Source organism: Moschus berezovskii, chromosome 7 (assembly GCF_049115385.1).
Source record: "Moschus berezovskii isolate FMDL1 chromosome 7, NW_MosBer_1.0, whole genome shotgun sequence".
Taxonomy (NCBI): Eukaryota; Metazoa; Chordata; class Mammalia; order Artiodactyla; family Moschidae; genus Moschus; species Moschus berezovskii.
This window is the reverse complement of record NC_142466.1, coordinates 43,281,556-43,293,908: the sequence shown is the minus strand read 5'-3', so window position 1 is coordinate 43,293,908 and position 12,353 is coordinate 43,281,556. Positions and strand designations below refer to the sequence as shown.

The window sequence follows — 12,353 nt, the reverse complement described above, 5'->3', positions numbered from 1 at the left end:
TGTAACAAATAGTTATAGAAAATTACCTCAACTAATAATGTCTTTATTTACATTATTACAATTGATATGTAGAGAAGCATAAAGGATAATTTATAGTAGGGCTTCCCTGGTAGTTCAGATGGTAAAGAATCTGCCTACTATGCAGGAGACCTGGCTTCGATCCCTGCATAGGAAAGATCCCCTGGAGGAGGGCATGGTAACCCACACCAGTATGCTTGCCTGAAGACTCCCCATGAACATAGGAGCCTGGCAGGCTACAGTCCATGGGGTCCTATAGAGTCAGACATGACTGAGTAGCTAAATACAAGTACATACTTATAGTAAACATTCAGCAATATTAGATGAGTAAATATTTGAGGTTGAATTAGTTTTTTTCCTGAGGATAGCATTTACTTCTACCTGTACATGTAACTTACTCTAATTTACTGTGGCTTCAAAATTACGAAAACAGTAATAACAACAATACTGGGTTCTTTTCATTCAGTAGGACAAAGCTTTGTGATCTCAAGTATGCAGATACCTTTTTTTCTCTTGATATATGTGACTCTGGAAGATTATTTTTTGAGTGACTCTTTCAAATAGGAGTTCAATAAAGAAGATATAGTGTTAATATCTATAGAATTAGAAGCCCAATTTTTTTAAAAAAATGATACCTTTAAACCAAATGTTTTAGTTTCAGCTGTTTGTTTGCTTCAAATTAAACTGAATAATAATAATAATAAATGGGAATGGTCTTACAGACTAGAGCTTCATGGAGAATCATTTTCTGATTCACAGACTAGGATTTCTGATGTTATTTGGAAAAGCAAAAGGAATTAAGAATTTTCCAGACTATTTGGGGCAAGAAAATGTTATTAGAAATGTATTAACTGCTCTGATTAAAGAGATAAAGTTGATTGAATTGGTAGAAAGTAATTATAATGTTTATAAAGAGAATCGTCTATAGGTAACAAACAAAATTACTAAATGCAATCGATGCCAGCATGTAACTGAGTAATTCACAGTGGCATTTCTTTTCCATGAATAAAACAGTACTGGATTTTGGTACTGAATTAACAAAATGAATGCATTTATTTCTCATCACTCTTTGTAAATGTTGACACATCTGTTTAGATGCAAAAGTAGTAAGTAAAATAAAATGTTTTAGACACCTGGTGAAAAATTATCACTAAAAGAAATGATAAGTATTTCTACCCACTGACTTATGTACGAACGTGTGTTTCAGTTAGGGGCATCTTATTATCCCAGTTTTACTGTCAACAGGACCATCTTTCACCCTTATTGTGTTCCTTCTCACTTTGAGAAATAAATTACAAGGTTAGAGCAGGCTCTATGTTCTTCATATCCACATCTACAAACACATCTACATCTTGGGATCTTGGTGATTTTCACGATACAGTGTTATAAACATCACAGCCAAGGGAGTACGTATATATGGAAGGGAGACAATAGACAGATGGCAAGTCTGCTTACAAAGTTCACATACGAATTATCATGTGCAAAAAGTAAATACAGCAATCTCTGAAGAATAAGAGCTACTCTACTTATTTACTCTGTTTACACAAGAGTGGGATATGAAAACCAGAATGATAGAAAGTGGCTGGACTGACCCAGTGATTCCTATGAAACTGCGCAGAAGACAGGAGACCAAAAAACAACCAGAACTTCTTTCTTAATATATATTTACCTTACTCTCTACTAGTCCAGCAATTTAGCCTATTCAGATTATATATATATACACACACACACACACATATACACACACACATATATACACACATACATACTGGGGCAGGCTGGCAGAAGGGAGAAACCTGATGGTATATAAGCTGGTTGGATGTGTGTTCAATTGTGAAGGGAAAGAATGAAGTTAAGGAACTGACCTTATACACTGATCATTCCATACAAATCTTTAATCTTTTGTGTCTAACATATATTTTTAAACTATTATGAAAACAGGTATAATTAGCTATACTTTTTTTTATGCTCGATAAATGGAACCATAGGTTTACTCTATTGCTTGACTATCACTCATTTCCACCATCACATCTTCAAATAATACATCTTTTAAAGTATTAGAACATACATATGTTTTAAAATCTGCATTAACATAGTTAAATTCTAAGTTGGGGTAGATAAGTTATAGATGCATAGAAAATGGAAGATCAGAGAGGATGGCAACCATGACTTTCTGGTCCTCTCAGAAGGATGATGGCATCCAGTCATCACAGCTTGATGACATGGCTGTTAAAATCACACAACTAATGAAGGTGAGGTCCCTGGAAATAAGTCAATAATCAGAAGTTTATAAAACAAAGAATCTGGCTCTGGAGTAAAGTGACCTTATCAAAGGTACTGAATATGATCTGGAATCTTAGTTTAGGATCACTTTGCCTTCCTCAATTGACTCCCATTCATCTTACTGTGTACCTTCTTCAAACTAAGCTAGTCACTGATTCATCATCTCTTAGGGTTAGACATTAGAGACACCATCAGGTACTAAACTCTGCCTAAAGGCCTTGAAAGTGAAAAACATGTTTGTCTACTAGACAAATGTATAGGGCAGTCATTATATAGTACTTTGAAACAGTGAAAAAAATAGGTAATAGTTTTACTATATAATAGATGGTTACTTACAGTATTTAAAAAAGTATGAAACTATTGAAGTGTTCTGTATCTACTGACATAAAGATGTCCACTTTTACTAAGTTTTTTTTAAAAAAACAGTACTATTATTAAAATTCTTGGACTTCTCTGGTGGCTCAGATGGTAAAAAATCTGCCTGTAATGTGGGAGACCTGGGTTAATCCCTACGTTGGGAAGATCCCCTGGAAGAGGGCATGGCAACCCATTCCAGTATTATAGCCTGGAGAATGCCCATGGACAGAGGAGCATAGTGGGCTACAGTCCATGGGGTTGCAAGGAGTTGGACAAGACTGAGCAACTAAGCACAAACAAAACAAATTATTAAAATATGTAAATTTATATACACATACTGCAGATATGGATATAGATACATAAATCAATATAAAAGACTAGAATGTTATACATCAATGCTACCAGCACTTATTTCTTGAATGTGAGGATAGATGATGTTAATTAAACAAGGAGGAAATTAGATTGAGTGGCTCTAAACCCATGGTAGTCTCCATAAGTAAACCAAAATCGAAGCCTCTAAAGATTTCCCTGGTGGCTCATACGTTAAAGCATCTGCCTACAATGTGGGAGACCCGGGTTCGATCCCTGAGTTGGGAAGATCCTCTGAAGAAGGAAATGGCAACCCACTCCAATACTCTTGCCTGGAAAATCCTGTGGACAGAGGAGCCTGGTTGTCTACAGTCCATGGGGTGGCAAAGAGTTGGACACGACTGAGCGATTAAACTATGTACTTTAAGGTTATGAAATCAAAATACCAAGAAAAACCAATTACACACAGCCATCAAGGCTTTAAGCCACAGCCCATAGATAATCTGTTTACTTTGCTTCCACTCCTTTTTTTTGTATGTCTCTCCCCAGCTGCTGCCTGCCGAGTGTTCCTAACCACTCTAGATTTGGTGCTGCCCTATTTGCATAAACTTTTGCTCAAACTCTTCATAATTCTAAATGTATCTCTGTTTATAATTTACCTGTAATTATTTTATGTTTATCTTGTTTTTAAAATTTTCATCTTATAAACATGGTACTACGTCCAAAATGAGAGGAAAAGGGTATTGAAGGACATTATTCACAACTGCATGTCTGACTTCCTCTTACTATGGTCAAGGCAAAACCAACAGATTATAGGACTCAACACTCTGGAGAGTGTTTTGTGAAATCTATGTCAAGTTTTCTTTGGGATTGGGATAAAAATTGACCTTTTCCTGTCCTGTGGCCACTGCTAAGTTTTCCATATTTGCTGGCAAATTGAGTGCAGCACTTTCACAGCATAATTTTTCAGGATTTGAAATAGCTCAACTGGAATTCCATCACCTCCACTTTCTTTGTTGGTAGTGATGCTTCCTAAGGCCACTTGACTTCACACTCCAGGATGTCTGGCTCTAGGTGAATGATCACACCATCATGATTATCTTGGTCGTGAAGATCTTTTTTGTACAGTTCTTCTGTGTATTCTTGCCACCTCTTCTTAATATCTTCTGCTTCTGTTAGGTCCCTACCATGTCTACCTTTATTGAGCTCATCTTTGCATGAAATGTTCCCTTGGTAGCTCTAATTTTCTTGAAGAGATCTCTAGTCTTTCCCATTCTGTTGTTTTCCTCTATTTCTTTGCATTGGTTGCTGAGGAAGACTTTCTGATCTCTCCTTGCTATTCTTTGGAAACTGCATTCAAATGGATATATCTTTCCTTTTCTCTTTTGCTTTTCACTTCCTGTCTTTTCACAGCTATTTGTGAGGCCTCCCCAGACAACCATTTTGCTTTTTTGCATTTCTTTTTCTTGGGCAATACCAAAGAATGCTCAAACTACCGCACAATTGCACTCATCTCACACGCTAGTCAAGTCATGCTCAAAATTCTCCAAGCCAGGCTTCAGCAATATGTGAACTGTGAACTTCCAGATGTTCAAGCTGGTTTAGAAAAGGCAGAAGAACCAGAGATCAAATTGCCAACATCCGCTGGATCATGGAAAAAGCAAGAGAGTTCCAGAAAAACATCTATTTCTGCTTCACTGACTATGCCAAAGTCTTTGACTGTGTGGATCACAATAAACTATAGAAAATTCTGAAAAAGATAGAATAACCAGACCACCTGACCTGCCTCTTGAGAAACCTATATACAGGTCAGGAGGCAACAGTTAGAATTGGACATGGAACAATAGACTAGTTCCAAATAGGAAAAGGAGTACGTCAAGGCTGTATATTGTCACCTTGTTTATTTAACTTATATGCAGAGTACATCATGAGAAATGATGGGCTGGAGGAAGCACAAGCTGGAATCAAGATTTCTGGGAGAAATATCAGTAACCTGAGATATGCAGATAACACCACCCTTATGGCAAAAAGTGAAGAACTAAAGAGCCTCTTGATGAAAGTGAAAGAGGAGAGTGAAAAAGTTGGCTTAAAGCTCAACATTCAGAAAACTAAGATCATGGCATCTGATCCCAACACTTCATGGCAGATAGATGGGGAAACAGTGAAAACAGTGGCTGATTATATTTTTCTGGGCTCCACAATCACTACAGATGGTGATTGCAGCCATGAAATTAAAATTAAAACTTCCCTTCCTTGGAAGGAAAGTTATGACCAACCTAGATAGCATATTAAAAAGCAGAGACATTACTTTGCCAACCAAGGTCCGTCTAGTCAAGGCTATGGTTTTTCCAGTGGTCATGGACAGATGTGAGAGTTGGACTGTGAAGAAAGCTGATCGCCGAAGAATTGACGCTTTTGAACTGTGGTGCTGGAGAAGACTCTTGAGTCCCTTGGACTGCAAAGAGATCCAACCAGTCCATCCTAAGGGAGATCAATCCTGGGTGTTCATTTGAAGGACTGATGTTGAAGCTGAAACTCAAATACATTGGCCACCTGATGCTGGGAAAGATTGAGGGCAGGAGGAGAAGGTAGAATGGCATCATCGACTCGATGGACATGGCTTTGGGTGGACTTCGGGATTTGGTGATGGACAGGGAGGTTTGGCGTGCTGTGGTTCATGGGGTCGCAAAGAGTTGGACATGACTGAGCAACTAAACTGATGTCGTTTTCAGCTGGCTTCTATGGCCATCTATGGAGTTACACCTCAGTGTAGACTTACAACCAAGAAAAAACATTGAAAGGGCCAAGACAGGACTTAATCATCTCCCTCTAACCTCATCAGAGAGTGGTACTGAGAAGTAATCAGGTTAAAGTGGTTCTGATTTTGATTATGATGAGAACATCATCATTATGCACTGAATCTCATATAATTTTAAAAGAAATTTAGGTAGATACTGTTGGTTCAGACACTAAGTCCTGTCTGACTCTTTGCAACCCCATGGACTATAGCAGGCCAGGCTTTCCTGTCCTTCACTATCTCCCTGAGTTTGCTCAAACTAATGTCCATTGAGTCGATGATGCCATCCAAACATCTCATCCTCTGTTGTCCCCTTCTCCTCCTGCCATGAATCTTTCCCAGCATCAGAGTCTTTTCCAATGAGTCAGCTCTTTGCTCAAGTGACCAAAATACTGAAGCTTCAACTTCAGAACTTCAGCATCAGTCCTTCCAATGAATATTCAGGGTTGATTTCCTTTAGGATTCACCGGTTTGATCTCCTTGCAGTCCAAGGGACTCCCTGGAGTCTTCTCCAGCATCACAGTTTGAAAGCATCAATTCTTCCATGCTCAATCTTCTTTATGCTACAACCCTCACATCCATACATGACTATTGGAAAAACCACAGCTTTAACTATAAGGACCTTTGTTCACAAAGTGACGTCTCCACTTTTTAATATGCTGTCTAAGTTGGTCATAGCCTTCCTTCCATGGAGCAAGTATCTTTTAATTTCATGGCTGCAATCACCATCTTCAGTGATTTTGAAGCCCAGGAAAATAAAGTCTGGCTCTGTTTCCTTTGTTTCCCCATCTATTTGCCTTGAAGTGATGGTACCAGATGCCATGATCTTCGTTTTTTAAATGTTGAGTTTTAAGTCAGCTTTTTCTTTCTCCTCTTTCACCCTCATCAAGAGGCTCTTTAGTTTCTCTTTGCTTTCTGCCATTAGGGTGGTATCATTGCATATCTGAGGTTGTTGATATTTCTCCCAACAGTCTTGATTTCAGCTTCTGACTCATCCAGGCCAGCATTTATATGATGTACTCTGCATGTAAGTTAAATAAGCAGGATGACAATATATAGTCTTAAAGTACTCCTTTCTCAATTTGGAACCAGTATATTGTTTCATGTCCAGTTCTAACTATTGCTTCCTGACCTGTGTACAAGTTTCTCAGGAGAAAGGTAAGGTGGTCTGGTATTCCTGTTTTTCTAAGAATCTTCTGCAGTTTGTTGTGATCCACACAGTCAAGGCTTTCACATACTTAATGAAACAGAAGTAGATGTTTTATGGCATTCTCTTGCTTTTTCTATGATCCATAGGATGTTGGCAATTTGATCTCTGGTTCCTCTGACTTCCCTAAATCTAGCTTGTACATCTGGAATTTCTCGGGTCACATAGTGTTGAAGTCTAGCTTGACAGATTTTGACTATTACCTAGCTAGCATGTGAAATGACTGCAACTGTGTGGTAGAATGAACATTCATTGGCATTGCCTTTTTTTGGGATTGGAATGAAAACTGACCTTTTGCAGTCCTGTGGCAACTGTGAGTTTTCCAAATTTGCTGGCATATTGAGTGCAGCACTTTCACAGCATCATCTTTCAGGATTTGAAATAGCTCAGATGGAATTTCATCACCTCCCCTAGCTTTGTTGGTAGTAATGCTTCCTAAGCCCACTTGACTTCACACCCTAGGATGTCTGGCTGTAGGTGAGTGATCACCCCATCATGGTTATCCAGATCATTAAGATCAGTTTTGTACAGTTCTTCTGTTTGTTCTTGCCACCTCTTCTTAATCTCTTCTGGTTCTGTTATATCCTTAACATTTTTGTCCTTTATTGTGCTCATATTGTGTGTGAGGTGTTCCCTTGATACCTCTAATTTTCTTGAAGAGATCTACTCTTTTCTATTTTATTGTTTTCCTCTATTTCTTTGCATTGTTCACTTAGGAAGGCTTTCTTATCTCTGCTTGTTATTCTTTGGAACTCTGCATTCAGATGGGTATATATTTCCCTTTCTCCTTTGCCTTTTGCTTCTCTTCTTTTCTCAGCTATTTGTTAGATACTGTTATGTGTGTATTAAGAATAAAGAAATGGAGTCCTAAAGGGATTAAGATACTACTCCCCACACACACCACCGACAGTCCATAAAGAACTGTAGCTGAGACGTGAATCGAAGTTTCCTGACTTTGAAGTCTGAGCTCTTAACTACTAAACTCTAGTGCATATATATAAATTATGATTTTGAATTTACTATCATGAAGTTGAGTTCCTTATTTTGAAACTCTTGACAGTAAAGATAATGGATTAAACACCCGATATACCTGTCAGTTTGGTTTAATGATACATTTATCCTACTGTACTTTTCACTTCCAAACTTTTCTGAATGTAAAAAGCTATAGCTTTCTCTATAATTTAATTTTAACACAATTCTTATCATACATAAAAGAAATGTTAAATATTCATCCTATACAGTTAAGAACGTAGAGACACATGATTTTGGTTTCCATTCTCCCAACCATGGCCCCTTTCCTTCTATCTGCCTCTGTCTTACATACAGCCCCTCACTCCCACCCGCAATGCACACAACCACATATATTCTCAAGAAATGAGAGGATGAAGAGAGTTCATTCCTTGGAACTGAATGACCACAGTGGAGCAAAGGACATAATAGTATTAGCAGAGATGACTGAGAATGTTAGGAGACCAATAACTCATGAATAACAAGTCTGCAATAACTGTCTTAATGACCAGTCTTATAGATGGCACTTTAACAGCATTTCTGGTACAATTCTTCTGTAACCTCATCTTCAATAAATCTATCATTACGAAGAGCTGGATTGCTTCACCACATAACCACAGTTGACTGCATGTGGACACAGAAACATCATGTCAGTTGTCTTATTGTATCATCACCCTTGTCTTGAGTCTAACTATTGTGAGACAGACAACTACATGCTCAAAATGTAGGCTGTCAGTGAAAGAGAGATATTTATGCTACAGGGATGCAGTGAACATTAAATGAAACAGGACAGAACATTCACAATTACGTGTATGAGGAAAAAAGTAGAAACAGTAATTGTCTTCCAGACACATAGGTGTGTGAATACTGAAACTCTAGAGACTAACCGGTGTTCTTTTTGAAATGGCTTATTGAATTCTTAGTTTTAGAGTGCCTGGAGCACCATTTCTACATTTGTCCCATATTATTTTACATTGACATATTTCTTGTGCTGACTTAAAGTTCTTTAGAGTAAAGGATTGCTATGCTGTGCTCCTCATTGTGTATGACACCTCTGGCCCCAAATTCCAGCCCTTGGCTTCATTTTTCTCTGTCAGAGACTTGCAACTGACTCTCTAAAAATACTAGAATACTTCTTGTCTGGAGAGAACTTTTTATCATTTCTGCTTTTTTTTTTTTTTAAATCCTACCTTTCTTGCAAGGTTCAGCTCAAATCCTGCAATTCTAATTCCCTGATACCTGGATATGTCTCTTATGTGCTTTCAGATGAACCATCAGTACATGTTACACCATTGCTTATACATTTGACAATTAGTTATGCTGAGCCTTGCAGCATCGCCTCTTTTAAAGTTTTTTAAATTAATTATTATAAATTATCCTTTCATTTAATGATTCCTTAGTTTTCCAACTCCACTATAAGTTACTGAATGAAATACACTTTACTGTTTTTCTTTGTAGTCTATGAAACAGATTGCCAAGGACAGGTAAAAGTAGAATATATTGGTATAATTTTAACAATTTTTGTCTCAGTTGCTGTGAAAGTCTTTTGAAATTAGGTAAGTCATTTCTTTTGTAATTATAATTTCACCCTGATTTATAATGCTGAGTAAATATATACAAAAATTTTGAATCTGGAAGTAACAGGCTGATGCCCTCCCTCTTCAGATAATCTTCTCATCAAAGCTGAAAACTGTAAATTCATTGATCTTACAACAATCTATATTGATTAGCAAGACTACTGAAAATAACCTATTGGATAAGCTAAGGTCCATAAAATTGCACAGTTTAAACAAGGTCCACAGTATTTTAGAGGAATAACAAGATCCTGTTCCCTATCTAATGCTGGAAAAAGCTGAATAGATACACCCTTTCTAGGGGATCTATGTATGTCTATTTACAACTGATGTCACTGTGAAAAGACCATTTTTTCCAAAGTAAAGATTTTACTAATCAAGCTATCCACATAGCTTTATTCTTGAAAGATAATTATGTATGTGCTTATTTAAAATATCCATTGTTAAGGAAATATTGTACATTGTTTTTATCACACAGCACAAATCTTATTTACTCCAACTTGAGGGTACGCTTTGATAGTTTAAGAAGATAGTAAACAAAATACAAAGAGACTAAACAATCTTATAAATAGAAATATGGGTAATGTATCCAAACACAAAGGAAAGGTACTAGCAGATATAATCTCTTTTTCAATATAGATACAATATAAAGCAAATAGGTTTTATAATAAGGGAAGTAAAAAAAAGTTTATATGACATTTTGGTAGCTCATACTACTTCCTGGAGGTATGTATTTCACCCCATTAAGGAATTTTGGTTAAAATGATAACACAAAATACTGTGCTTGATAATTGCTTCCATTGCTTAGAGAAACATTAAAAATTCTGTCATGGGGAAATATAATAAAGAACAAATTCTGTTCCATAATCTTATTTAAATACATTCAAATAACAGAATATGAGAGAAGGAAATATGCTTTCTCTAAAATGGGTCCAAAAACCTATGAGTTTAAAGGATTTATTTTTCAGTACAAGAAATAGGCAAATACAGACTTTGAAAAATAGATTTTAGATAGCTGCTGGAACTCGAACTGGATTTCTAAATCCCTGAAGTTTATTGAATGCTGCTGCTGCTGCTAAGTCACTTCAGTTGTGTCCGACTCTGTGTGACCCCATAGATGGAAGCCCACCAGGCTCCCCCGTCCCTGGGATTCTCCAGGCAAGAACACTGGAGTGGGTTGCCACTTCTCTTGAATGTTAGAAAAGCAAAAAAAAAAAAGTCATGTCTCCTCACATGGTAGATATAACAAATATAGACAAAAAACAAGTCCTATTGTAAAACTCATAGCTGCGTGTTACTGGAATCCTAGCAAAATCCAGTTGTTGAAGTTGTGGTCAAAAATTTAGGTAAAAAATTGAAGGAAACTCTACACTCAGAATTCAAGGGCAAGGATTGTGTATCATTAGTTTTTGTATCCCCTGAGCTTAGCAAAGTACCTAGTACATAGTAAGAATTCAGTAAATGACTGCAATATGAGATGAACTGAATATAAAGCCGGAAGGGGAGACAGACCTCTAAAGGAATAGACATTCATGTGTTTGGAAATTTTTTTTAGAGCTAGCCAATATTTTTAGAATTGTTCTTCCACTGTTCACAGGGATATTTGGAAGAAATGAGCAGCTTTGTTTCACAGAGTTCATTTGATTATTCTCTAAGGAAAACTATAATCCTCGGTCTGTGGCACCACAATTGTTTGTTGTGGGAATGATTATAGATCAAAAACAAAAAGATTATATCCTTTTCAAGAGCAAATGAGTAGCAAGAACAGATGAAGTCTTAAGGAAACAAAGGCGTTCTTTTCATGCAAATGTGTTTATGATAAAACTAGAGAGAGATAAATACTGAAACTACTAGTCTTTGTGAAACTTGCTGGCAGATTTTTAGTTTTGAGGAAAGATGATTTGCCCGCACAGAGTTGGCCTTGAGATATGAATACCACAGATCATTTTTCTTTACAGATACAGAACATAGGAAAAGTGAGTTCTGCAATGAGCATTCTGCTGCTGCTCATGTCAGGCACAGGACTGAATGAATAAGTGAATGGCTTCCATATCTCTGCACAGAATCCCCATCGGACACTTGATCTCCTGTTGTGTTGTCGTTGTTTAGTTGCTAAGCCTGTCTGACTCTTTTGTGACCCCATGGACTGTAGCCTGCTACACGCCTCTGTCCATGGGATTTCCCAGGCAAGAAAACTGGAGTGGGTTGCTATTTCCTTCCCCTTGGGCATCTTCCCCACCCAGGGGTTGAACTCATGTTTCCTGCAATTTCGGGCAGATTCTTTATCATTGAGTCACCAGGGAAGCCCCCGATCTCCTGTATTGTCCCACTAATATATTACCCATGAGGGGTCCACCACGGAAAGCTAAAGGTGGATTTTCCACCTAGATAGAAGACTGTTGGCTATGAAATTGCTGTCCTTCTGTTCCCATAGGATCTACGCTGTAGTACAGAACATTTTAACTGAATGAAGCCTCTCTATTCATGACTTGATAAACAATGTCCATCTTGATGATGTGCAACTATGTTTGGGAAAAGTGAGATGTGAAGAGAAGACTATGTTCCTGCTTCATTTTTTACACTTATTCCTATATTCATCCCAGAAACATTTATCGTGCTGGTGCTCCTGCTAAGTCGCTTCAGCTGTGTCCGACTCTGTGCGACCCCACAGACAGCAGCCCACCAGGCTCCCCCGTCCCTGGGATTCTCCAGGCCAGAACACTGGAGTAGGCTGCCATTTCCTTCTCCAATGCATGAAAGTGAAAAGTGAAAGTGAAGTCACTCAGTAGTGTCCTACTCT

At 37.6% G+C, this 12,353-nt stretch overlaps 1 protein-coding gene across 4 annotated transcripts in view; it reads right to left on the bottom strand.

The window, feature by feature from the left end:
* PTPRD (protein tyrosine phosphatase receptor type D) overlaps positions 1-12,353 on the bottom strand; it is a 581,445-nt gene that overhangs the window by 107,642 nt on the left and 461,450 nt on the right. The gene's annotated exons all lie outside the window — the stretch shown is intronic.